This window comes from Grampus griseus (genome assembly GCF_964374135.1).
Source record: "Grampus griseus genome assembly, chromosome: 2".
NCBI classification, from domain to species: domain Eukaryota; kingdom Metazoa; phylum Chordata; class Mammalia; order Artiodactyla; family Delphinidae; genus Grampus; species Grampus griseus.
Genome location: NC_139018.1, coordinates 152,535,062 through 152,560,249, shown reverse-complemented (window position 1 = coordinate 152,560,249; position 25,188 = coordinate 152,535,062).

Below are 25,188 nucleotides of genomic sequence, written 5' to 3'. Positions count from 1 at the left end.
TGAACTTGTTCTTCAAACTGTCCCTCAAATACCATTTATCTCCACTGCACTTTTGACTTGGGTTAAGTAGCAGTCAATCTGAGGTTTAACTCTCGGGTTATTACCGAAAAGCAGAGATTCTCTCTTAGGAGAAAAGGTGATCAAAAATAAGCTAGACCTCGGACATGGTGTCCACGTGATACCATGAAGTCTGAGCATTGCTGATTTATGTGATCTTCCAAACTGGACTGCTCCATCTCTGTCAAACAGTGGGCTACGTGGAAGGAAACTTTCTTCAGAGCAAGCTGCTTTTTTAAATTGGCCCCCAAGCTGGGATGAGTACTCAGTAGGGTCTCCAAAGCTTTACACCCATTTTATTGGGTAGGTTGCATTATTATTACATTTTAAGAGTCCTTTATAATAATATTCCAAACACAAACTCTTTATCAGATATATTTTGCAAATATTTTCTCCCAGTCTGTGGCTTACATTTTTTATTTTTAGGACAGTGTATTTCAAAGAGCAAAAGTTTATTTTTTTTTTAATTTTTAAAATTTTGATGTAGTCCAATTTATTTCTTTTTATGGATTTTTCTTTTTGTGTCCTGAGATACCTTTACCAAGGTCACAAAAATTTTCTCCTATGTTTCCTTCTAGAGGTTTTATTGTTTTGGATTTTACATTTAGGCAATCCAGTTCAAGGTCATTTTTGTACATGGTGAAAGGTACATTTCAATGTGTTTTTTTTTGTATTTGGATGAGCAATTGTTCCAGTATAGTTTGTTGAAAGGTATATCCTTTCTCCATTGAATGTCGCCATTTTCAAAAATCAGTTGACCATATATGTATAGGTCAATGACCAATTGTATGTTCATAATTGACCGTATATGTATTTCTGGAAACTCTATTCAGATCCATAGATCTATATGGGTCTTCTTTCACCAATAACACATCTCCTGGATTTCTGTAGCTCTTTTGTAAATCTTGAAGTTAAGTAGCTTGGGTCCTCCAATTTTGGGTTTTTTTTTTTTCAAAATTGTTTTTGTTATTCTCTGTCCTTTGCTTTTGTATATAAATTTTAGAATCAGCTTATTAATTTCTACCAAAAAAAGTGTCTTCTAAGAATTTGATTGAGACTGTGTGAATCTATCTATCTACTTAGGGAGCATTGACGTATTAACAACATTCAGGCTTTCCACCCAGGAGCCCTGTGTATCTCCCCATATTTATTTAGGTTTTTGGTTTTTCTCATCAATGTTTCATAATTTGCAGCATACAAATCTTGCATAATTTTTGTGAGAGTTATCTCCAAGTTTTTGGCACTGTTTCAAACAGTAATGTTTTAAAACTTTCAATTAGCAATTGTTCGTTGCTCATATATAGAAATATAATTAATTTTGTCTATAAAGTTACTATGTTGAATCTGACAGGTTACCCCCTGCTTTCCTAGAATCTCTGTAGTGAACTGCTAGTGCTCTAGCTCTTCTGTCTTTTTAACTCAAAGAGTTAAAATAAGCACAATTCATTCAGTCAATTGATGAGATTATTTATATGTCCTTGGATCCCTTTAATGTTTTACTGAATAGGCTGGTTGTTTTGTTATTATCAATTCATAATCCATAATTTTGTGTGTGTGTCTCAAAGTTACGCTAGTTTTTAAAGCATAGTTAGGTAGTTTTAACAGTTCGTCACAAAGTCGGTTACGTCTTAACTAACAAACTAGACATTTCACCTGACTCTGGAGAAGTCGCTCGTGACAACGGGCTCAATGAGGTTAAATTATCTTACTGGGCTTGTGCTCGCGTCTCCCCTTCCACACCATCAGCAAAGGGCCTAATGAAGTACTAACGTCATGTAAAATAAAGAAAATTATTACTAACTTTACTTAGGGAATAAGAGTTAATCTTAGGCCATCAATCCTGACCTTCATTTTTCCCCCTTAAACAGTGTAACAAATAAAAGTTTATGGGGGAAGATTTTTAATTCATAAAGCAATTGAAATAAAGTGTTAATGTTCTAAATTCTATGAATTAACTTCACAAAAAGTAACATAAAAATATAGAGATATACCAGAGTATAAAAATATAGGAATGGAGCTAATTTTTACTCATAATCTTACTGGTGAAAAAAACGTTAAAAGGTATCTAAGAATCCTCCATCCTTCCAAGCCAAGCCCATTTTGAAATCCCCGTTTTAAGACTATTAAGACCCCATTTTCCTGCAGCTAGCCAATAAGCGTTCTTAAATACTTTAGAGAAGGGCATGCCAACTGCCATGCAAGGGAAGCTATTCCATTTCCAAACCCCTAAGATTAGTATGGTAATGTTAAAACCATCTCCCTTATATCAGCTTATCTAGATTGACCCCCAGAGCCACAGGGAATAGGTCCTTAAAATATCTGGAGACAGCTATCATGCCCCATGTTTCAGTGTTCGTTCTCTTAGACAGAGTGTTCCTTGCTCATCTTCATATCTCACTTATCTGCCATGTTTTCATTTATTCCACCTTCTTTGGAAATGTGGCTTCATCAGTGCATAGTATGTGCAAAACACTTTTCGGTCCAATACTACCCTTAAAGAACCACATAAGATTGCATCATGTCATTTTTAGCTCACCGTGAACTTGTGTAGGTAACGTTACTTCTAGGCATTTTTCTTTTGAATTGCTCTTACACTACTACCTTGTGCTTGTAAAATTAGTGTCATTGCTGGTGGAGAAGATTGAACTTTTCCTCTTTGAAATGGCATAGACTGAGTGGGAACTGAATGGTTGCTGTTCCAGACCAAGGGGTCTGGTAGTGCCGGAAGTGATGCTCTACAGTTTAACTGAAAAGAGATGGAAGTACTTCGGTTATCAGGAGTTTGGATATAAGCTTGAGATGGTGCTCTGGACATTAGAGAGCTTTTTCCAGGTGAAAAGTCATCTAAAGTCTGCATGGAGGTCTCCTACTGGAACATGAACAAGCAAGGCTGAATACTGTCTTGCATAGCAACTGTGGATCTGTTCAAGTTCAAACATATATTAACTGAAAGTCCCAGAGACCTGCACTGATAGACCTTCATAAAAATGGGAAGGGTTGATTGTAGGAAGACTTTGAAAGACAGATACTAATTTTCTTTTTTTTTAACTGAAGTGTCGTTGATTTACAATGTTGTGTTAATTTCTGCTGCACAGCAAAGTGATTCAGTTATACACACACACACACACACACATATATATATGTATATACATTCTTTCTTTAATATTCTTTTCCATTATGATTTATAACAAGATACTGAATACAGTTCTCTGAGCTATATAGTAGGACTGCTGTTTATCCATTCTGTATATATTAACTTATATCTACTAACCCCAACCTCGCAATCCTTCCCTCCCACAACGTCCTCCCCCTTGGCAACCACAAGTCTGTTCTCTATGAAGGACAGATATTATTAATTGTTCACCTAACTCATTCATTCAACAAATATTTATCGAGTACCTACTACATGCTGGGTTATTTGGGGCACTAAGGATAGAAGGGTGAACAAAACTGACAAGTCTCTTCTTTGTGAATTAAGTTTCTAGTTGGGGGAATAAACATTAAGCAGAAAAACAAATCAAAATATGTTTGGAGGGGTTGAGCACTATGGAGAATAAAATAAAATAAAATAAAATAAAGCAAGTTAAGGGAAATAGGTTATGCTGGTGATTGTAGGGTGGGGTGACTCCCTAAAATAGAGGATGTCAAACATTTTGGTCTCAGGACCCCTTTATGCCCTTAAAAATTATGAAGGTCTTCAAAGAGCTTTTGCTTATGTGAGTTATTGACAATTAGTAGATTTAAAATATTAATTCAAAAATGATTATAGTAAACCCATTAACTTTTTTATTGAACTATAGCTGATTTACAATATTGTTAGTTTCATGTATACAGCACAGTTATTCAGTTATTTATATATATATTATATATGTATATATATGTTCAGTCTTTTTCAGATTCTTTTCCATTATAGGACATTGAATATAGTTCCCTGTGCTATACAGTAGGTCCTTGTTGATTATCTGTTTTATATGTAGTATTATGTATATGTATATGTCTCAAACTCCTAATTTATCCCTCCCCCCCGCTTCTCTTTGGTAACCATAAGTTTGTTTTCTACGTCTGTGATGTGGTATATATAAACAATGAAATATTACTCAACCATAAAAAAGAATGAAATAATGCCATTTGCAGCGACATGGATGGACCCAGAGATTATTATACTATGGGAAGGTAGCCAGACAAAGATAAATATCATATGATATCACTTACATGTGGAATCTAAAAAAATAAAGATACAAATTTATTTCCGAAACAGAAAGAGACCCATTAACTTCGTTCTTTCAAACTTATTTTTTTTTTAATTTACTTATTCATTTTATTTTTTTGGCTGCGTTGGGTCTTCGTTGCTGCATGTGGGTTTTCTCTAGTTGCGCCAAGCGGGGACTACGCTCCGTTGTGGTACGCGGGCTTCTCATTGCAGTGGCTTCTCTTGTTGCAGAGCACGGGCTCTAGGTATGCGGGCTCAGTAGTTGTGGCTCATGAGCTTAGTTGCTCCACGGCATGTGGGATCTTCCCGGACCAGGGATCGAACCCATGTCCCCTGCATTGGCAGGTGGATTCCTAACCACTGCACCACCAGGGAAGCCCCGACCCATTAACTTTTATATGACATTTTATTTCAAAAGCTACATTTCAGAAAATTGATGAAAAGAGTGGCATTGTCTTACATTTTTGTAAATCTCTGAAAATCTGACTTCTAATATCTGATTCTGCATTCAATATGATATATTACTTTGGCTGAAGATCTAAACTCAAACAGATAATGTGGTTGGAAAAGAGAGGAGTATTTTAGTAACCTTTTCAGTTAACTGCATATTTTCCTTTGATGCTAACAGCAACAAAGCTGAATCAGTGGTATTTTCTTAAAAGTTAGCTACAGTGTGGAATCTGAAACCCTATCAATGAACTTGCATACTTTGTTGTATTAAAACCCACTGGTCTATCTTGTCCTTTGAATGGGCCTTTTAACCATGCACGGCTTTGTCTTCCAAATGTTCATGCATTTAATTATATAGTGTCAAAAATAACATTCCTTAATTATCACCATCATCCTCAACAGAAAAGTGTTCAAGTATTCGAGGGCTTCCCTGGTGGCACAGTGGCTGGGAGTCCGCCTGCGCTGCGGGGGGCGCGGGTTCGTGCCCCGGTCCGGGAGGATTTCGCGTGCCGCGGAGCGGCTGGGCCCGTGAGCCATGGCCGCTGAGCCTGCGCATCCGGAGCCTGTGCTCCGCGGCAGGAGGGGCCGCGGCGGTGAGGGGCCCGCGCACCGCAAAAAAAAAAAAAAGTGTTCAAGTATTCGGAAACTATCAAGCTCACCCTGGTGAGTCTAAGTTTTCCAAAATTCTGGTTTCACCTGGAAACTTGCATTTTATTATTGATCACAAACGCTGTCAGTTGTTTTCCTTCACATGACAGGCTCACTTCATTTGTTTCAAGAAAAGTCTGCTAAATGCCCAAGCCTGCGTACATACAGTTTGTTAGTAGTTCTTTCAAATAAAAATGTTGCTCCATGAAGAAAGGTGGCTAACGCAGCTTGCAACTCAAAAAACAGCATACATGCTTTTATTCAAGAAAAATCATTGTAGTTTGATATGCAATAGAATTGCTTTGCTTCTCATTTTGTCAGACAAAATAGTAAAAAGATACGTACTCAAAGATCAAGATTTTATAAAATAAATTTTACTGCTTCATCAGGACCTTCTTAAATGATACTGTGGACTATTATTTACTTACTTACTTACTTACTTCACTATGTGGTGGCAAAGAATAAAGTGACTTTCAGACAGTGTGGGGTAAAACTTGTCAGCAGTTTTATCCACCATTGCTTCTGCACCATCCATGCAAATGTTAAAGCAGTGGAAATACCCAATAATATCTAAGTACTGTTAAGAAAAAAAGTTTTGACGTTGTAAATTCCCAGTGGCCCATGAACCATACTTTAAGAAACACTACCATGAAATAAACTTGGAACAACTTCTGTATTAGTTCAAGACTTGAATATTACTTCATTGATACCTCAGTTTTCTGAGAGATTAAATTGTCAACAAGCCAAGCCATGAATTTATCGGGTGCTCGGCTACCAGCCGAATGAGACTTGTAGCAAACGTGCAGAGGTGGAATTCCTTGCTGCTACTAGATCTTATTTCTCTGCCAGCTTTGTGGAACGGGGTCTGTGTACCAGGAGAGCATCATCTGTAACCTCATTTCTAAAACTCTGTTAGTTCTGCATCTTCCTCCATTTATTCTCAAATACTTCCCACACTATTTATGGCTTCAGGCTGATGAATTTCTCCTAAGTTGTACATCTTCTTGATTTACAGTGGTTCTCCTCTGCATCTTATATTAGTTTTCAAAAAAAAATTTTTTTTAGAAAGGTACATTTTACTTTTTTCTATCTTAGTCATATGTCTGTATTCCCAACTTTTTTGGTTAAACTAATGTGACCTTATCCACTTGGGTTAAATACCAAATTTCTCTTGTTTTTACCTATATTTGGTACATCTGAAAACTTAGGAGTCAGTTTCAATCCTTTTTGCTTTTCTATTTTCTAGAGAATTACTGAAAACCTTCTCCATTGGTGTTCCTTTTTCTAAGTTGTTGTCCCCAGAACCTGATGTTGCCTTACGCAGGTAATAAAGAACTCGACAGGGAGTCAAAAAGAAGGGTGTTCCAGCCCTGGTATCACTATGAATTAACTGCACAAAACAGCTCCTCTGTAGCTTGTGTCCACATTTGTAAAGCACATGGATGGGGCTAAGTCATCTCTGGCATCCTTTCTACTTCTGTGATTCCTCAATTTCTAGAAGTGGATTCTCTGCTCCATCTCTCTGCAGAGACAAGTATGAGGGTGAGTGAGGAGGGGATAGTTCAGAGAGTTTCCAGTATTTTCCTTCCTAGGAACCTCCCCTACCAGGCAGTACTTGCTCCCCTGGAAATGCTAATAGAAAGTTTACCTTTAATTAGAATGCATCATTTGCCTTATAATACAGGGTGGGACTGGATGAGTTTACCACTCCCCTCGCTCCTGGATGGTGACTCAGGTAGAAGATTAGAGCAATTTTCTTGCTAGGCCTTTGCACTAATCCCTTCTGTGATTAAACAAAAAATAAATGAATATATATGTATATGAATATATATATATACACACACACATACATATGTACAGATAGTGACCCACTTCCCATATTGAAAAAAATCTGTATAATACGTAACCCAAACTCATCTCCAGGGTGACCACGTGGCTGGTCTCTCTTTGGGGTAAACCGATCTGTCTCTGACCTCACTCCCCTTTGACACTCACGTGAACTCCTGATTCCACCTCTGACCCTCTGCCTTCTCATTTCTGGCTGAATAGCCTCTCACTGACCTTGTGCCAAGTCTTCAACCTCATTTTAGGTGAAGACTGAAGCTGATTATCAATTTCCCACCCCTGGATTCCCAGGGCATCTTTACCTACTTAGAAGCTGCCCCAACTTGGCCAGGACCCCGCTGCTCTGAACAATAATCCCCTGATCTCTGCTTCCTCTGTCTGGCAAAGTTGGTGTTGGCCTTGTCACCCCAGTATAGACGATCCATGTTTCCCATAGAGGACGGATCTTGGGTAACAAATAGCGTTGGTCCTCACCCCCCCAGAGGCACAGACTCTGTGTCTTTTAATTGCTGCTGCTTTGAGCGACAGATTGGGCTCACAGTGGTCAGGGCTGAACTCAAGAGAAGTGGGAGCTGTAAGTTTATTATCTTATTAAAAACCTATGTCTGCAACATGGTGTAAAGTATATAATTTGGGTCAAATATCAGTTCTATCACCGACAAGCTGGGTGACTTAAAGCAATGGATTTAATCTCACTGACTTTCGGCGTCCTTATCTATAAAACATAGATAATAAAAGTTTGAAGTTTTAGAAGATGAGAAGACATAAATGTAATGTTTTACACACAGGATGTTTCAGTTAATCATTTTTATTATCTTTACCACTGATAAGGGTTTTAATTTGAAAAGTTTGGGTCATGTATTTGCATCACATCCATGTGCTAATGATCAAGTGATATAAGTTGTATATCCACATGTGTTAATTCGTATGCATCCTCTTTTTTCCTCTGGAAAGCAGGAAATACTACATGTTATGTAAATTTATTTTAAGATTAAATTAGAAACAAAGGAGAATTATGATATCATATTGGAACGTTCTCATTCCTATGGGCTTGTCTACTCACTTCATGAAAGAAGGACTGACTTTAAGGCTGGTGAATTTCTCCTGCATTGTACATCTTCTTGATTTATATTTATATAGAGAGACCACCTGCGATGCAGGATGCAGAGTGTGGTGGCTGTCGTGACACTGCCCACTATCACTAGTGGGGACCAATATTCTTCTAAATCTGGTTCTTAGAACCTGGTCAATGGTGAAATTGATGTGTATGACCTCTAGTCAAAGACTGTTAATCTGGTTTATTTTCCTGCCACTGAATCTCTTCTAGAATTACACGAGTTATTGCCTATTAAAGCTGGGCTCTGAGTACCAGGCGATTGATCTGCACTAAGAATGTCAAGGGTATTATCAGATATTGCAATCGGGACAGAGGGAGGAGGTTTCCATTTAATTTCAACTTAACCTCCCTCCCCACTTGTGAACATTAGAAGAGGGATTCTAATAAAATGGTCAAATGTGTGATCTCATTCGTTGTGACGAGCACTACCTTCCCAGATGTGAGGCCTGATTTGCAGCAGCAGAAGGCAAGTCTCCTGGATTAACTCCAGTCTCCTGATGGATTTGCTCTGGGTTTCATCAGCCTTCAAGGCAGATATATAACAGGAGGAAATATAGAGTGTGTGTCTTGGCTGACGACACACTGGTTCTCTTCCAAAACGCAAGATACTGTCAAGACTTGGGGCAACAGCTCATCATTCCAGGAACTTTAAGCTCCCTCCACGATGTGAAATATACATTGTTCTCATTTCAGTTTTGAAGGAATTCGTCATCATGCCAGAGTGGCAATAATCAGTTATCCACCTGTGGACTTTTCTCATTGAAAGCTCAGCATCTTCTGTGGTCAAGCGTTACTTCTCGCTTTACCACTTTGTGAGTGTCTATTCAAAACATGTTAACTAATAGAGAACAGACTTGTGGTTGCCAAGTGGGGGGGGGGAGGGGGAGGGAAGGGCTAGGAGTTTGGGATTAGCAGACGCAAACAATTATACATAGCTTGGATAAACAAGGTCCTACTGTATAGCACAGGGAACTATATTCAATATCCTGTGATAAACCATAATGAAGAAGAAAATGAAAAAGAATATACATATACGTATAACTGAGTCACTTTGATGTAGAGTAGAAATTAACACAACATTGTAAATCAACTATACTTCAATAAAATTAAAACAAAACATGTTCACTAATCTTACAATAACCCCAAGAAACCATCATTAGGAAGGTGAATAAGATTTGGGGAAAAAAATACCATAGTAATACATCCCCCAGTAAACCAGAATTGATTTTTTGATCAGACCTTCCTGCATTTCCTAACATAATAAAGTTTTGGTGAAAGTTGATCGAAGCTAGTCAGTTCTTAAGAACTCAGCAAATTTAGATTTACCAAGCGTGTGCTATAGATTATTATTTAGGTCCTGGTCATCAGTTGAGCAAAAGGAGAACCGAGGTTGCTTGTGTAAAATCCTTGTTAGGGACACGGAAGACTCGAGACTTGAAATGAGGCCATCTAATTTCCACCACTTTCACAAAGCTGCCTTCCTGGATGTTATTTTTAATTTTTTTTTTTTTTTTTGCAGTACGCGGGCCTCTCACTGTTGTGGCCTCTCCCGTTGCGGAGCACAGGCTCCGCACACGCAGGCTCAGCGGCCATGGCTCACGGGCCCAGCCACTCTGCGGCATGTGGGATCTTCCTGGACCGGGGCACGAACCCGTGTCCCCTGCATCGGCAGGCGGACTCTCAACCACTGCGCCACCAGGGAAGCCCCTGGATGTTATTTTCAATATTCTCTTTAGTAAGCAACACAGATGAATAATTTGGGGGGGATTTCCTTCTTTAGACATACACTCATTGGTTCAGCATAAATTTATAAACTTTTTGAAATCATTGGTTAATCTATTACTAAACTCTTAATTGGAATTTATCCAGTGCTACCAATGAGAAAAATACAAACGAAGTGATTTACAAGTAGGCAGCTAACCAGAAGTCCGTGAGGTACACCAGGCAGCTTGACTGTTAGTCATGATTGTGCTTCTCTAGGAAGTTTTCAAGTTCTGATGAAGGTGGTTCCAGCCCTGAAAACACTGTATTTGAAGTAGATTAAGACGAACACTAACATGGTAGGGCCAGCGTAGAACACACGTGAGAAATGTGCCCACAGGTCCCAGGCCACCAGGATTTCAGAAAAACAGAGACATGGTAAGATTTGGAAAGATTGGAGGGGTTGCTTAAGATGAAAGGAAACAATTAGAATGTTATTGAGGAAATCTGGTCAAGAAATAGGAAATTATGGTAGTGGCAGTGCGGATGGGGAAGTGGTGTGTATTTGAGAAAAACTGAGGGATCTGAGAGAGAGAGGCTGGCAGAGGAGAAATGGACGGAGGATGGCAGCAGCTTCTGGATGGTTTCTGGTTTTCTGGGATTGAAGCCAGGGTCGGGTAAGAGGAGGCTTCCCTCTGCGTAGAGACTAATGGGAAAGGAGGAGGGGAGTGGGAGGGAGCTGCGTCTTGGGACTGATGTTTAGTCTGACTTGTACCAACAGGTTATCAAGACTCCTTTCAGATTTCTATGTGCAAATGTCCAGCAAGTAGTCATAGCCATGTGTCTGGGAATCAGAAAAGAGATACAGCCCAGGAAAACAGATTTGGGAGTCATCAGTATCTAGGTGGAAATCAAAGTGGTAAGTCTAGATAAAGTGTTTTGGGGGAGAAACAGAAAAAGAAAAGAGTGGAGAATGAATTTCTCCCTGGGAAGCAGCACTGCAGGCCTGGGTAGAAGGAGAACAGCCTTCAAAGGGCCTGAAAGGATACTACAGGGAGCCAGGAGGTGACGCAGCAGGGGCGACCTTGGGGCAAACCTGGGGGATGAATGCAAGGTGGCAGTGAGACCAAGCAGAAGCTGCACGCTCGGTAACCTGGCCTTCTCGGTTTGATGAGGATAGTGGGGCAGTGGCGTGGATACCAACCAAACAACAAACAAGAAAGTAAAAAAATTGAATTTCTCAAACTGAGGTCTGTAGTCGTTTGGAAATCCAAGGGTATTTCATTCAATCATTGAACTAATATTTACTGAGTACCTACTATGTCCTGTGCTCTGTTCCAGGCCTGGTAAATTCTGCATTTATTCTAGACAGAGATGCAGACAATAAACCAGGAAACCAATTAATAACACAACAATGTAAAATAATAACAAGTGCTGAGAAGGAAATAAAGTGGATAATGTGACCGAGGGTGATGCAGCTATTTTTAAATATCAGAAACCTTTGGGAAAACCCAAAATTGTGAAGGTGTTGAACCTGCCCCAAATCCATCTATCAATTCAGTGCAATTCTACTTAAAATCCTGCCATCAGTTTTTGGAAAACTGACTAACTGAAACCAATGTGCAACACAAAGAGGGGAAAGTAGCCCTACCAGATATGAGAACATACGATAAAGCCATAAAGCTTTGTTGTAACCACAGAACATTAGATCAATGGAACAGAACAGGAAGTTCAGAAACGGACTCACATGTGTAAGAGAAATTAGACAACGGAAAAGGTGGCATTTGGAGAAAGGATGCTTATTCTATAAATGATTCTGAGACAACTGATCATCTGTTTGAAAGAGCAAAAGTATCATTCTGGCACCCATCATTTACCAAAACAAATTCCAGTTGGAATAAAGGTAAAATTGTAAAAGAAATGAAAATACAAGAGAGTATATTTACTGTATAGTGTAGAGAAGGTGTTCTAAACAGGCCCCAGAAAAGAAACAAAAAAAAATAGGCATAAGAAACACACACACAAAGTTAAAAATATAGAGAAAAATACTGACACATTTGACTCCATCAAAAGTTATGGAGGATAAAAGACACTAAGATAAATTTAAAATACAAAGTTCATGCTGGGAAAATAAAAGATACCTAGATATCTGGGATATCTGAAGATATTCAATTTACTTGTTACCTCAACAAAAGCTGCCCAAAACAGAAAGAAAACAGGAAACATGAAGATTGGATGAGTGAGCTGACACTACAGTCCATGGGGGCCACTGAGGCCAGGAACCAGGGAGACACTTATGGCCTTGGGAACACCACATCCAAACCAGTCAGATGTGAAGTCAAAGCTGGACATCACAGAGCAAGAGTTTAGAGTGAGGTAAAGGCAGAAAAACAATAAAATTAGATTGTGAGCACACAAAAGTTTGGGGCAATTACTTTATCTGCAAATCCATAGGAAGCTATTCTTTATGGAGTAGAAAGTATGGGATGTATGGATGGACCTGGGGGCTTACGGGGCCGGGGCTGGAACATTTGTTCCTGGGTGCTCTGGCTTCTGTGAGACATCACACTGTCCCCAGGTGACCCCCTACCATATGCGCCCCCCCCCAACTCTGATGTCCGTCACTCACTGAAAAGTCAGTGGGCAGTTACAAATTGGGTTGCACGGTTTTGACTACAAACCTCGCTCCCGTACTAGACCCTGGGCAACGTGGGAGCAGGGCAATATCTTATGTGTTTGTTTCCCCAGGACCTTCCCTGATTTGTGGCACTTAAGCATATTCAGTAAGTATTAGTTGAATAAATGAACAGATGAGCAAATGAACCCAAGTATATTCTATTTTAAGCATGAGCCATGATTAGATACTAAGGTCAGAGCATCAAATGCAACCAGATGTAATCAAAATGATCCTCGAAAAATTCCTTTAAATGCTCATAAGCTACAGAATTCATAGTTTTGTGTATATAATCACATGTGCTAATTCTTGTACACACCAACTAGTTAAGACATCCTAAACTAGGTTAAAGGAAAGAGCAAAAGGAAAAATATTTATGTAGATACCTGAGCATTCAACCCAGTCCATCTTTAAGATAAATATAAAACTCCTTGTATTAAATGGGGTATGGGGAGAGTGACCTCCACCTTCATTGGGTGTGAAGATTAGGTTATAAATGAAGTCTTTGTGTGATGCGACTCCATCATACACATATAAGTGCTTTTTACACAAGTTAACAGCTGTAGATAAACTGAGATAAAGTTTTTCTCATTAAGATCCAGTTAAAAGATTCAGGTCTAAAGTGACAGCTGTAATTATTTGTTTTAATAATTATTGTAATCAGAGGGAGCACGACATCGATGGGCACTCTAAACAGCTGATCCTTTGGCATTTATTTAAAATCATATCAGTGAAGTATTTGATCAGTGTTTACTTGGGTGTGAGATCGCACATTCTCTAGGGACAGGGTGGAAAAGGAGGCCCAGTGGTGGCCTTACTCACCGGCTTCTCCATGGTTCAAACAGTTTGGTTTCCACCCCGAACCTGAGTACCCAATCTGCAGAACACACTCTCCCGCTAGCTGGACCGAGACACCTTCGAAAGCCTGCCCACTGGGGAACACTCCAGCCACCTCCTTACCACCCAAGGGATCAGTGCATTTCCCACAAGGCAGTGCTGTTGTCCCAATGAAGGAAACCCTCCCTACTGTCACACTCCCATTGAAGCAGACTCGTGGACGGGTGCTTCAGGTGCGTCCCCTCCACGTGGCTCTATCTGAAGGCCCAACCCAAAGGGACAGCCTTGGCCTCTGAACAGCTCCTTGGAGTCGAAGCTGCAAATTACAGCCTGTCCGAGGTGTCACACAGTCACATTCCTGGTCTCAACACAACGTAGACTTCGAAAGATGCCAACAGTGGGAGAACGATGCAGGGGAGACTCCACAACTCTGCTCTTGGTGAAGACTGAGGAAGCTACTATTTTTTTTTTCTTTAATGAAAATGGAACGAGGTATCTCCTTTGCCACACTGGCAGTACCACGTGAGTATGGTATTGATATCATATCTGGCAGGTGGCATCTTGCAGAAGGTCAGATGAGGGATGCAAGGCTGACCTGAAGGCAGCAGTCCAGATCGATTTCATAGTGATCTGGAGAAGCAGCTCATTAGAAGGTGATTGACCAAATGAGCAGGTGTAGACTGGGAGAAAACCCAATGATTTTAGAGTCGATGTCATCACTATATGACAATTCCAATAGAACTATCAATGTGATTAGAAATAATCAGGTTGAACGTGATTTGGTCAAAAGTAATTACTTAATTACTTTGAAGACAAATTGGATGGAGCAAGAAATTGTTGAAATAGTAGATTGGCCAAAAATATTCCATCTTCCACTTTTATATATATGTGGGATTTTTCAACTTATTATGCATTTTTAAGCATTTCAAGTGAGATAATCTAAGGAGAAGTTCCTTTAAAATGATGACATGCTAGCAACGCAAAACAATGACATTTATTGGTGAATGATGTTCAAAAATAGAGAATGATGAGAAGGCTAAAGAATGGCTTAATTAAGAAACAAATTAAGGAGCAGAAGGGAAGGAGGAGCTAAGTATGAAAAAACCTGTCTAGGGGAAAGAATATATACAATAAACATATTATCTAGCTATACTAATATATTTAATAGATAGATAGAGTTGACTTGTAGATTTTTTATTCTGCATTTTTTCTTTCACCTGTACCATACAATTCTCCCAATTATCTAGTGAGGAAATGGACAGGCATTATTAACCCTTAGAGATGAGAAAAATGAAGCCTACAAAGTGAGCAACTTGCACAAAGTCGCACCATTTTTAAGTGCCAGATTTGAACTTGTGTCTTCACTGTCCTTGCTATTGTCTCATGCCAGGTCTTCAAGATGGAAAAAAAACTAAACTGGAAGTTTGTACCTTAGAATTTTTATCCTGGATGTGTCTAAATAGATGACCTAACCCTTTACTTTTCTGACTTCATGATTTTCATTTGTCAGATATGGAAATGGAACTATCTGTGTTTTTCAAAGATGTTTGATAATCAGAAATGTGTTTCACACTGTGGCACATGCATGTAACTGAAACAGAACAATGCTTAGCCCTACTATGTGAAATGAACTCTGATATTTTCTAGTCCAGTCTGGTCACAACCCACTAAATTGATTCCATGACCCCCTAATTCACTGCAATTTTGGACTCGATAGATGAGATCTTTTCCAATTTTCTTATCATGTGGTCTGACATGTCTAGAATGAATCATGGGGCCAGAGTAAATTTAGTAGGCAGGAAAAATGAGTTTTCTACTTGGAGAATTTATCAACCCATCTGAGTCACTGTAGTTAATACAAAGAATCAGAAGCACTAAGAGAAAACCAGATCAGAACAGGAGGAAAACATCTGTGCTGACATCAAAAGGCTCTACCACGACTCCACTCACAAGTCACCAGGTCATTCAGGCAGGTTCAAAGCTGTCAGCTGGAAATAAGACGATTTAATAATCATGCTGATAATTTACATATAGACACTAGCAACTTTATTTTCAAGATATTTCAATATCACGTCAGAACGTTCTTATGGGATGAGCTAGACAGCTATTATTATTATAACTTTGCACAGATTAGAAAACTGAGATGCTGAAAGATTTGATGGCCCACCGAGCACAATGCTTTGCACAATATTTACAATTTATTTTAATAAATATTTGTAAATGTTATTGAACTAAATAACATGAATTTTTAATTAATAACAAATGCATTATTCTCAATAATGCATATTATTAACAACTGAATAATTACTTATAGATAATATAATTAATAATATAATTAATAACATAATTAATAGTTATTAATAAGTAATCAAGATCAATTATTATTGATAATTAATAACCTATTCTGCACAAATATTTAGAAGGTCACAGAGAAACTTAATAAGTGAGAACCAATTTCCTGACTCTAGCTCAAGTTTTTTCATCTATACTAAACTATCTGAGTCATACTGGAAAGTAAACTCTCAAAAATACCTTTGATTAGGCCCTCTTTCCAGACCTGATTAAAAAGAACCTTCGAGGGCTTCCCTGGTGGCGCAGTGGTTGAGAGTCCGCCTGCCGATGCAGGGGACACAGGTTCGAGCTCCGGTCTGGGAAGATCCCACATGTCACGGAGCGGCTGGGCCCGTGAGCCATGGCCGCTGAGCCTGCGCATCCGGAGCCTGTGCTCCGCAACGGGAGAGGCCACAGCAGTGAGAGGCCCGCATACCGCAAAAAAAAAAAAAAAAAAAAAAAAGAACCTTCGAGATAGAAATAATATTACTTTCATTTTTGACTTGTATACAGAAAACTATATATATTTTTTTCTCACATATATACCACAGCTTTTACAAATTTAATTTTTATTTTACACTTAGGTTTGATAGCTTTTAACCACGTAGAATGAGAGACCCCAACATTGTCTCCATTTCTTGTAAAAGTGATTTTGCTTAAAGAGGGAGAATGTGAAACGATCCTACCAATTCCTAAGGTTCCATGATTTAAATAAAGCATTCAAAAATTCTCTCTAATGATTCTTTTACAATCCCAAAAATATGGCATATTTTTAAAAGACAGTTCTCATTCTCTCATTAATTTATTCAACCAATATTTGAGTGCTCTTACATGCAGTTTCTTTGCAGGTTTCTGAGGACCTGCAAAGAAACCTTCATCACAGAGGTGAATAAAACATCATCCTTGCCGCCCACAAGGAGTTCATTGTCTGGGGGTGTAGAGAGACATCTGAACAATTTAGTGGGCTGACAGCAGCGCTCAGGAGATTGGGATATTACTGCTCCATGGCTATTTTTCCCAGAGGGAAAAGTCTATACCCTGTGCCTCTAAAGACTCTGGGGCAAAAATATCAAAGCTGTATAAAAAGCACAATAGTTTTACTCAGGAACCTAATCTCTCCTGAAAAACAATGAATACACTAGTAAAATAAAGTACTTGTTGATTGAGGCTTTGAGATTCACTGTTACTTCCTAGTGAATCTTGAGTACTTGGCTAAATTAATCATCACAATTCTGTTTATTTGCAGTCCAAGTCCGTTACGTTGTCTTTATTATGGGACGAGCATTCACTGTCATTTTTCCAGGAATCTGTTCAGTTTGTATTTACGTTTTTGTCTTTTGTGCATTTGCTTTCCAGGCGGACAGGACAAACTGACCCTGCTGCATGGTCACGTGGATGAATACACAGCTCACTGATGACAAATTTATTTCACCATCTCTTGAGTAATTTAAAATTGAACTAGGTATAAAGCTGGGGAAAACCGTGGTAGCAAATAATTCTGCACGATCCACAAAGAGCTGACATAGTAACCCCCGAATTTCTATGCTTCATAAATCTTGTTTCAAATAATCATAGCTTTCTTGGAAGAGAGTTGACTCAGAAATGAACACCCATGATCTCTGAGAATAGTCCTGTCAGGAGGTCAAGCAGGCTGGCTATGGCTTTGATTGGATTATCTCCCACACCCCAACTAACTCAGTATTTAGTTCCAGATAAACAGCAAAGGGATCACATATCTCCAGGAATTAATGTCACGAGCGAGCGGGGTTTTCTTAGTCCATCATAGTGGGCTAAGCAAACAAAGCTGGCCTGATGGGCAGGTAGACTGGGTGGTGGTCTACCTTGGCGCTTCCCAGCTGGTATGCTATGGATGGGAGAAGTGTGTCTGCACAGAGCAGCCAGGGGACATGTTGGGGCAGTCTGAGCCCCCAGACAGATTCTCATGAGATCCATGTAGGCACAGATTGTGTCTTATACATTTTTGGTAATTATCACAGTACCTAACATTGTGCTGGGAATACTAGAGTTTCCAAATGTAGTTTATAACTGTTGAATACTAATATTCTTTATTTATTTATTTTTTATTTAAAAAAATTGTTTGCATTTTAAAATTGAAGTATAGTTGATTTACAATGATTTGGATGTATAGCAAAATGATTCAATTATATATATACTGAATATATATATATTTTCAGATTCTTTTCTATTATAGGTTATTACAAGATATTGAATATAGTTCTCTATGCTATACAGTAGGTCCCTGTTGTTTATCTATTTTATATATAATAGTGTGTATCTTTTTTTTTTTTTTTTTTTTGCGGTACGCGGGCCCTCTCACTGCTGTGGCCTCTCCCATTGCGGAGCACAGGCTCCGGACGCGCAGGCTCAGTGGCCACGGCTCACAGGCCCAGCCGCTCCGCGGCATGTGGGATCTTCCCGGACCAGGGCACGAACCCGCGTCCCCTGCATCGGCAGGCGGACTCTCAACCACCGCGCCACCACGGAAGCCCAATAGCGTGCATCTCTTAACCCCAAATTCCCAATTTATCTCTTCCCAACCCTCTCCCCTTTGATAACCATAAGTTTAAATGCTAATACTCATTATTATACAAGGAATAATGTTCCTATTAGTAAGAGTACTAATAGGAATATACTAACATTTCTTGTTTTCCTTACAGAAACACAGCCTAACATGGGAGGGAAAAGCCTCAAGGGGTGAAAACTGTGGAAAGTGATCAGAAAGTAGGTCTGAGCCTGCAGGAGGCGGGGCCTGTTAGGAGGCTGGGGAGACGTTAAGGCAGCACAGTGTGAGCTGCTCATACTGACCTCCACCCCATCCCATGCATTCATGCTGGTTCCACAACTATGAAATTGTCAGAAACCAAAGGCACCAGGTGACACTGCTGTGGGAACTAAAACAAGCACGCAGAGCAAAGTAGGGGGTAGGATGCAATTTTGCTCTTCAGTTCAGTGACCCTCCAAGTCAGTGGAAGGGGCAGAGGATGTCCTGCCCGTGACCTAGAGATCAATGTAGGCAAAACTCAAGAATGAGAAAGAAGTACAGACAGGACAGCTTCCAGGGCATGTGGCTTGTGTGCCGTGCTTAGCGGGGTCTTGCACTTGGTTTAATGCTTTGCTGTTGCCATCTTGAAATTCTTAATAGTTTTTTTTTTTTAAAAAAAAGATGTCCACATTTTCATTTTGCACTGGGCGCCGCAAATTATGCAGCTGGTCCTGACTACGGATACCTGTGCAGAACCAAATGGCCCACACGAGATCTCTGGGGGTGTCTGGGCAGCAAGGCTGGGCCTGAAGAACCACCACCGGGCATTGCAGAAAAGAAACACACCACAGAGGGGCCAGGAAACCCATGTTCACGTGCACACAAGACACTGCACTAAATCCTGAGGAGTCAAAGGGACAGAACGAGGCCAGGCTTCCTGCAATTTTGCAGGTGGGTGACGAATCAGAGAAAAATTCTTTCTGTTATTATGACTGTGACTTCACTGTAATCCCTTGGCAGTGGTCACCTGAAGAAAAACAGGCTTCAGTTATAAAGAAAAAAGAAACTGGCTTGAGATAGACTAACCATGACATTCAAAAATAAGTCTGTTTGAAAGCATTTACTCTCTCAAATATCCAGGGAGTCAGTTTGAGAAAGGGCTTGTGCCAGACAGAATCTACCAAATATATTTAAAATTTTTTATTTGTATTCTTTTGAAAAATAAAAGGAAAAAGAAATCAAGTATTCACCTAGGAGACATAACTTGACTATTTTTTTGGTCTCATATAAACACATAGAAACAGGGGAAGCAACACACCTTCCTTCAGCAAATCAATAAATGTTTGTGTTGCTTAAAAGACCCAGCATATTTGAGATTATAGCCCATAATCGCTCTCAGTGAACATTTGCTACAAGAGTGGATGAACTCCGCTAATCAGATTAGCAAGATTCCAGAATCCACGAAGTGGGCGGAGTGAGAATATAGTCACAGCAGAGGGAAAAACAAACAAACAAAAATACGCAAACAGGTCCCAAACTGCTACTTAGTCATCGAAACTAGAAAGAGATGGTGGAAACATGAGGAAGGAAAATGCACCAGTTAATATCATAACACTGCTACCATGATCACTACTCACGACCGCAATTTGTCATGTGCTCTCTATAAACATTTTAAAAGAAGTTTACACGCAGTAACTTACTTAATATTCGCAACAACCTACGAAGTAACAAATATTATCCATAATTTACATAAAGAGGAAGCTGAGGCACAGAGCCATTAAGTCAGTTGCTCCAAATCATATAGCTAGTAAATGAGATTCAGGAGTCCAGTCCAGGCCAAAATCCTATGTAATTTTCCCAGCCCAATCGTGGAAAGTTACAAAGACTTCTTTGCGGAAAGCTGCCCTGTCCACACCAGACTTGGTGCACGGCCAGTGCATGACAGGCACCAAGGAAGTTGCAGGCAAGGACTCAGGTCCCTCTGGCCAGCCAACTTTTAAGCATATTTGTGTTCCTAGCCCAGGTGTTTCCATTTTTGGTCTCTTTATCTGGGCCTTTAGCCAAAGTCAGCTCTAGACACCCCTGTACCACTCCTGGCCTTCCCTCCCCCACCCCCCCACCTCCCACTATGTATCAGGGTTTATAAAACCGCCAGTGAGGAGCCGGCGCCTTTTCCTGTTTTTACCTCTTGCTTATAAATATCATTACAGTAAATGATTAAAAGCTTAGTTCTATCATTTAGGCTTTTTTTTTTGGAAGAAATACTTCATTTCTTTTTAAAAAAAATTTTTTTCAGCTCTCAATATGTTTTTTTTTAATTTTTATTTTATATTGGAGTATAGTTGATTAGCAGCAATGTGTTAGTTACAGGTGTACAGCAAAGTGATCCAGTTATAGCCATACCAGCATCCACTGTTTTCCAAATTCTTTTCCCATTTAGGTTATTACAGAATATTTGGCTGCTTCAGCGCCGGGCAGTTTAGATCTCTCTCCAGTTCCCAGCTGAGCTCCTGACAGAGGTCCGTTGCATGTTGGTGTCTTTCCTCTACCTCTAATGGGTGTCACACTAGATGAAACACACATGCTTTAAATGCCAGAGGAAGGATTCTGATGAGCTGGCTCAGTCTTTCCTGGAGCCCCATACCTGGGTGTGGACTCTGGTGTTGGTCTTAAGGGGTCAGGGAGGTTAGAGAGAGAATAGGTTCAGGAATTCCCAGAATAGAAGTGTTGTCAGTGCACAGGTGCACTCAAAGCTAATTTGTTAGAGAAATACATGGTATTGGCAGGTGATGCTGGTCTCCTTCTGCCTCTATCATATATGAGATGCAATTAATAAGAATGTCATCTATTAAATTTAATGCTTTGCATCTGCCTCTCACTGTCACTGGGGAAGCCCTCTGCTGCCGTCACCTTTGAACTGGGTCTTGGCACACAGGTGAACATGACAAAAAGACTTCACTGGAGCTGAAATTTATTCTCTGATGATTCAGTAGTCTGCCCTTTGGCTCAAGGTCAAAAATCAGTGGAAAGACTCATTAATAAATTAATAGAGTGTCTCTTTACAATTCTATTATAAGGGATTATTTTTCTTAAGTTAAATCTCTTACCTTGTATATTAGGATTCTCCAGAGAAACAGAACCAGTGGGGATATATATATATATATATATATATACACACACACACACACATACACACACACACACACACACACACACATATATATATTAGACACATGGAAAATACAGATTTAACAGTAACGATAATAAATTTTTATAATAATGATAAATTACCCACCCTACCTCTGCCCAGATAAATTCACTACTGACATTTCAACATATATGTGCCCATGATTTTTAATTTAACATATGTCCTGAACTTTTCTCCATTATTTACTGTTTATTATTATTTATTATATATGAAAATCACCTGGACTTCAATTCTTATTCATTGTAAATAAGAGATATAAGCTTTTGAAAATCAAGCGTGCCGGGAAGTCAGGTGCCTACAGCCATGAGAAGTTAGACAAAACTCACTTTACACCACCAAGAGCTTCTCATTTCCAACAGGAGGTAAATAAGGGCCCCAGGTCTGAGATGCCAGTTGTACCCACTTGCTGAGGCAACCAGTCATTTGAAACGGTCCCTGTTCTTTCTGCCCGGACCACCTTGTCTGTTCTAGTGTGGCTGCAAGAGGCTTATCCATCAGCCGAGAAGCAGCATTCAAGGGTGGGCTATCCACATGCTTCCTGATGGAAATGTTTTGGATTAACTGAAGAAAGTGAGACCAAGCTGAATTTCTCTAAGTGAAGTTCAACATGCTTCCATTTATTTATTTTTGGCCGCGCCCATGACTTGCAGGATCTTAATCCCCCAACCAGGGATTGAACGCAGGCCACAGCAGTGAAAGCCCGGAATCCTAACCATTAGGTCATCAGGGAATTCCCCAACACTTTTTTAAAGACATGGTTCTCAGGTATGATTCTGGTTCCTGTAAAAATCAATCTGTCACTTTTCCGGGCATACAGATGGCTGGTATGGGGTCAACTCACCAGTAAAAAAAAAAAGGGAAACAAATAACATCTACCTTTTATGGAACTGTCTTCCGTGGCAGACCCTATGCTTCGTGCTAGGGGCTTTGATCTCTCTTAAGATGCACTCATTAACTCGGTGAAGGAGGCATTATTAAACACAGTTTTACAAATGTGATGATTATCGTCCAAGCAGGTTAAATAACAACTTATGCCATGTCACACAACCCTAGGATCGAGGCAGAACTTAAAACCAGTGCAGTCTGGGTCCAGGGATTATTGTCTTTTCATACATCTAACCTGATCATCCTGTTGATATAACAGACTCATCCTGTAAGGAACTGGGTGAACATTCACAGGACATACCATTGTCAGGAACCCCAATAAATAAACAAATTAGCACCCTATTCCACCCCCAAAAACTTTCAGGAAATTGAGTTCAAAGGCTTCTTTAAAAATTTACCTTATTTCAAGAAATATTATGATTTGAAGAGATCATTCAGGAATTTTCCCTGATGAAAAAAATTAACTTTATATATAAACACTTTCACCAAAGGATTATTTATAATATGGCAACAAAAAGAAACTCTCCATTCTAAACAATGGATTAGTACACTCATAAGGTAGGATGCAGACAAACGTCAACAAGACTTTGTTAGAATATAGAAAATATTTATAACATTAAATTTTAAAAAGGCAAAACTGTGTCTATAGTCTGAGTTTAAAATGTAAAAACATATATATGTGTAACAACAGCCTGGAAAAGAAATCACCAAAATTTTAACAGATGTTCTCTCCAAGTGATAAGATTACAGGTACTTTTTCCTGCTTATACTATTGGGCACATTTTTTTTTTCTTTACTGAGCATATGTTGCATTTAAAAACAGGAAAAAAATTTCAATTTGCGACCACAAGCTGGTCATTTATGCAAGTCTTTCTCACATTTTAATGTGCAAAGGTTTACCTGGAGAATTCGTTTAAAATGCAGATTGTGATTCAGCCTGAGATGCTGAATTTCTAACAAGCTCCCAGGTTATGCTGATGCCGGTCTGAGGACCACACTTGGAGTTGGATTTCATGTCGAATAAGCAAGAAAGAATCATTGTAGATCCACTTAAATCTGAGAGCTAGAACCTATGAAGCTTCCCTTGCAAATTCTTTTCTTGAGAATCTAAGTCAGGAAGTTTTGCTTAATGGCTACCTAAATCTCTCCTGTTGCACTGTAAGCCTGTTTCTTTTCCAACTGTACTCCTCTCTGAACCAATTTTCAAATCCATAGTACAGCTCATGAGGTTTTCTTCTCCAGGGTAACTTTCCTTTGCCCCTGTTTTGAAATTTAATTCCATTTGTTCTGCTCATGTTGGCACAAAAATTGTCTCCAGTTAGTTTAATAAAACCATCACTAAAACAATTTTCTTGAGTAGTGTAATTATAGAGCTAGTAATTAGACTCCTCACTAAATGAATAGCCTAGTTAGATTACATTTAGACAAGCACCACACACCCCATTCCATTTTAATCACCCCTTGAATGCAATCCCGTTTGTTTTCAAGGAAGGGCTTTTTAAATGGTAATAGTAAGAGCATCATAGACACTCTTGGAAGATAATGCTGCCTCTAAAATTACGGAAATTTGACATCCACCACATTACCTGTGGCAGGGGTGGGAGGAAGGGAGCTTTCCCAGCATTTTGTCAATACGGTGGGGGTATCTTATCTTTCAACCTCTGCAAGTGGTGTGAGCATTCACTGAAGTCCGAGTTGGGACTCTCCTATGATACCTGCCACATGACACGGTCACACCATAAAGATGCACCTTTAAAGCTCGTGTGGTCTCCTCCAGGAAGTCTTCTTTGGCTCAGCAGTTTCTGGGTGGACCCTTGACTCTCTCTTTTGTTTGTTTTAGTGCTAGGTTTTGTATTTCAGCCTGCAACCTATTTACCTTCTCTATTTCCTCCAAGGCACCTGCGGTTTTCTCAAAGCACAAATGATGCAGACTGCAGGCACCCAGATGCCCTTGAAGCTTTGCACCGTAAGGTAGCTCTCATAGGAGTCTACACGTGTCCATGGTGCTCTTTACGTGGACAGAGTCACATTGCAGAAAGTTCTGCTTTCTATCTAGGAATCAATCACCCAACTTTGCACCAAAGATAATATGACTTTGACCTGACTCATCATCTCCAAAGGATGGAGCATTCCCAATAGCTAATAGTCATTGGGCTACACACTTTATTTTTTATTTATTTATCTTTTTTGGCCATGCCGGCTTGTGGGATCTTAGTTCCCCCACCAGGGGCCAACCCCCACCGGGCCCTCCACAGTGAAAGCACAGAGTCTTAATCACTGGGAATTAAGACTCCAGGGAATTCCTGTACTACGTGCTTTAGACGCATCCTTCCAGTGGATCTGTCCAGGGGAAAAGCTGGGCAGCTCAGAGAGGGTATGTAATTTGCCCGAGTTCAACCAGCTTAGAAATGGTAGAGAAGAGAGTGAAAGCTATGCTTTCCTGTTGGGAAAAGTGTGGGTCCAATAGCATCCCTGAGTTCCCCAGGCGCCTCTCACTGGCTCTTCAATTTGAGACCTTTGTTTCCTTATCTGTGCAATGAGAATAATTGTACCCATGCCACTTACATCTTAAGGGTGTGTGTGTGTGTGTGTGTGTGTGTGTGTGTGTGTGTGTGTGTGTGTGTGTGTGTGTGTGTGTGTGTGTGTGTTACATGAGATAAGGTTTATAAAAGCAATTTGTAAAATGGAAAATGTTATCACATGTAAATTATTATTGTTATGA